Source organism: Ruditapes philippinarum, unplaced genomic scaffold (genome assembly GCF_026571515.1).
Source record: "Ruditapes philippinarum isolate M1 unplaced genomic scaffold, ASM2657151v2 ctg1041_1_1_1_1, whole genome shotgun sequence".
Taxonomy (NCBI): Eukaryota; Metazoa; Mollusca; class Bivalvia; order Venerida; family Veneridae; genus Ruditapes; species Ruditapes philippinarum.
In genome coordinates, this window is record NW_026859119.1 from 250,034 (window position 1) to 254,604 (window position 4,571).

Consider the following 4,571-nt stretch of genomic DNA (forward strand, 5'->3'; position numbering starts at 1 on the left):
AATATAGACAGTTCATTATAAACCATATAGATCCACATATAACTTGGATGTCATACTTAGCTACTCTACCTTGATATAGCTATTCTTTGGTTTAGTTCACAGCCTATAGACGAGGATTATCACAAACCCTTCCAGACGTGGCCCATTGGCGAGGATTTTCCAGAATATATACGAATTTAACTGTATTTGATATGAAATCTAAATAAATTATTTGTGTACTTTTATTTCAGGTTTTTGTGTTCTGTTTTTTCCCTTGTAGGTTCAATTTTTAATACTCCACGGGCGTTCGAATAGAACTCACGTCCTGAATATTGATACGTGTTTGGGAAGCAGACCCCGACTGTGTTTCAATATCATGGTGTCCCATATAGCACTTCTTATATCAGTATATACACTTCTGATGTAACGCCGATAATTAAGTACCACTTAAAAGGCAACTACATTTGAAGAGAAAATTTAATGAAAAAAAAAAGAATCTCAAACGAAATTGATCATTGTTCTGTAATCATTGAACATTGGTTTAATACATACATATACGTTTTTAAACCATGCAGCATATAAAATATAATAATTATGCTTTTGGATATGCTTGTATGTATATTGTATTAAGTTTAATCACAATCACGAAAATATTATTTCTTCGGCAGAAGTGGCGATCCTGTGTATACAATCCTCACACAGAAATATCACATCAGCTTCTATTTGTGGGAGCAGACGATGGAACCCTCATCCCTATTCAGGGTCCATCACAAGATGTGGCAGCATAAGATTGCAGGAAAGGGTTTCATGCTCTCAATGTTCAGGCTGTATGCGATTACCGAAATGAGGTACATTTACAATAGAGTAAAGAAAAAGCACAATCTAGACTTACTCTCCAGTCCTGTGTTAGATTACGAGTTCTTATAAAAAATAGTTAATTTATTAAGCTAAGAAGTGTACCAAGGTGGATAATTAAAATTGTCATTTGATAACGGTTGAAACCAGCAAAATGAAGATGAAATTATCTTCAACTTGTTAAGTACCACTTAAAAGGCAACTACATTTGAAGAGAAAATTCTCTTGTTCCTGGGTCGGGTGGGGGCTGCGTTCATTGAACGCCGCCTTTCCTTGATGATCTTGTTTATCATATTTTTTTAAAATTACAATGCTGGAGCGAAAACAAAGTGGATCATACAACTAGCAATTTATGAAACACAATGGTACATCTTTAAGATTGATTATTTCTCGTAGATTTATTTTTCAAATTAATTTATCTATAGTTACTGTAAATTACTGGATTAAGAATTGATTACCGCTCAAGCCGGTGCTAGGGGGCGTTAGCGATGTTGCATTTATACATTATCCCTCATGTACAGACTCAATCAAACCGAGGCTGCAATTCTTATGTTATTTTGTTGTGATTAATGCTTCCGAGGGATCACTTTGTTTCCAGAATTTTGCACTTATTCATTATTCCTCATGTACAGACTCAATCAAATATGAAAAACAAGATCAACAAGGAAAGGCGGCGTTCAATGAACGCAACCCCCATATGACCCAGCAACAAGAACCAATGGCAAGGAGCCCAGGCGGACCCCAAATATAAAAAGGACAGGGCAATTTTTTGCTGCAACCGTGTCTGCAAAAACCGTGTCTGCAATTCTTGTGTTATTTTGTTGTGATTGATGCTTCCGAGGGATCACTTTGTTTCCAGAATTTTGTTGAAAGGAGTGCAAACGGTAGTACCCTACAGTACCGTCAATCAAACCGAGCCTGCAACATTTTCAATAATGTTGTGTTCCCCTTTGTGGGCCTATTATTATTTTCTTAATCAGTTACGAATTATTTATCATTTAATGATTAACCTGTCCGTGCTCTGTCTTTGCCCTGTCCTGTTTTTGTTTGGGGTCCGCCTGGGCTCCTTACCATTGGTTCTTGTTGCTGGGTCATATGGGGGTTGCATTCATTGAACACTACCTTTCCTTGTTGATCTTGTTTATCATATTTTGGATTCAACATTTTTTGAAAAAAAAAAATCTGGAAACAAAGTGATCCCTCGGAAGCATTTATCACAACAAGATTTCAAGAGAATTGCAGACTCGGTTTGATTGAGTCTGTACATGAGGGGATAATGAATATGTGCAACTCCCTCACGTCCCCTAGCACCGGCTTGAGCGGTACTTAATTCTCAACACTTAATAGTGCTGGCATCAATGATCCCGAAGGACCAGAAAAATATAACAACACTGAAGTGAAGTACCGGGCAACTTTTAACGGCTGCCACACGGCACTTGACACTTGTTGTTGTGAAATATGATAAGCAAGATCAACAAGGAAAGGCGGCGTTCAATGAACGCAACCCCCACTAAAGTACAAAATTCTGGAAACAAAATGATCCCTCGGAATAAATCATTTTGCAGTGACAATTGCTATGTTTAGTCCTTCGGGATCATTGATTCCAAAAAATAACAAGAATAAAGATCAACAAGGCAAAGGCAACGTTCACAGGACGCCTCCCCCGGCTTTACCCCAGCTTCAACTTTAAAGTGTTGAGAATTGAGTACCGCTCAACCCGGTGCTAGGGGGCGTGAGGGATGTTGCACGTATTCATTAACCCTCATGTACATACTCAATCAAACCGAGTCTGCAATTCTCTTGTTATTTTGTTGTGATTAATGCTTCCGATGGATCACTTTCTTTCCAGAATTTTGAACTGGCGCTTGTTGCTGGGTCGGATGGGGGCTGCGTTCATTGAATGCCGCCTTTCCTTGTCGATCTTGTTTATCATATTATATTTCACAACTGCAGGCGTCAAGTGCCATGTGGCAGCCGTAAAAAGTTGCCCCGAACTTCACTTCAGTGTTGTTATATTTTCTGGTCCTTCGGGATCATTGATGCCAACACTTTATTGTCTGGTCCTTCGGGATCATTGTAGCCAACACTTTAAAGTGTTGAGAATTGAGTACCGCTCAAGCCGCTAGCCGGTGCTAGGGGCCGTGAGGGATGTTGCACGTATTCATTATCCCTCATGTACAGACTCAATCAAACCGAGTCTGCAATTCTTATGTTATTTTGTTGTGATAAATGCTTCCGAGGGATAACTTTGTTTCCAGAATTTCGACCTTGAGCAGGGTCCTTGTATAAATTAACTGTCACTGCAAACTAATTGAATTGATGAATACAGAATCCCTAAAGAAGCCCAACACGGCAAAATTGAAAATGTTGCAGGCTCGGTTTGATTGAGCCTGTTCATGAACGGTACTGGAAAGTGCAAGTTACCGTCCACGCCCCCTAGCACCGGCTTAAGCAGAATTCAACATTGAAACATGAAATAGCAAAATTTTGAATTTAGAAACATCCGCAGATGTGTTCATACGGCGGTATGTCATATCATGTCCTGTTTAAATGTTGAATTCATAAGCCGGTGATAGGGGGCGTGGACGGTAATTTGCACTTGACAGTACCGTCCATGCACAGGCTCAATTAAAAAAAAAGAGAGAGAGAAAAAAAAAACAAGAATAAAGATCAACTTGGCAAAGGCAACGTTCACAGGACGCCGCCCCAGGACACACCCAAGTGGACACGAGGGCGAAATGAGCGGTTCACGCAATGCGAAACAATATAAACAAAAACAGGCCCACAGGATTTATGGAATTGTTATGAAGTAGGTAGGGGGCAAAAAAACTCGCATATCTTGCAGCAATAACCTCCTTTACATATACTGTAATAGAGCCAATCAAACCTGGCCTCATACTTTAAACAGGATATCAATTTTTTGCAACATTTCGCTGTAGACAGTTTAATTTCTTTTTCCGGTAAGATTTATTGTTGTGAGATATTTTCTTTCCTAGAAGAAAAGGGGAGCAACTCTTGCAACAGAAGTTTAAAATACGTCGCTTTTTCTTAATATACGGATCTAAAATCGACGCGTCGTATGTTAAACTTCTTTTCGAGGATTTTCTCAGATTATAATAATGAAGGTGATGATAATAATAATAATGATATTACTTCTGGAATACTGATTTGCATCATTTATCCGAAAAGTAGTACATGTAATTACCGGTATCTGCTCGTTAAAGAGCATGATTTCGATAAGTTTACATGGGAGTTGATAACAATTAGTCGTCCTTTTACAACAGACAATCGGACAATAAAACACAAATTGACAAATTTTGTCATAAAGCTAAGATTGTTTCTGAATAAAAAAACTCAAAATGCAATATCATGTTTGCAATGAAATGCAGGGAGAGAAAAGATATACAACCATGTAGGCAAACAAAGAGACAGCCGGTAAACGAAAGACTGACATAAATACAGTAAACGGAGGGACAATAGTTTATCCTTAGACAAACAGAAAACCTGATTACCGTTGTATCGAAACCCTATATCTTGTGTCTGTCCTTTTAATAATGCAACAACTACGAAAATGCACCTGTTGATACTCTTCAAAAAGATCAACGTAGGGTATGAAAAGAATTTCTTATTAATTCGGTGTACAGAATACTCGTGGAAAAGGCATAACAATCAATGCATACCAGTATATGACTGTCTAATACACACACAATAATGTATAATATATGTAGTCAGGACAC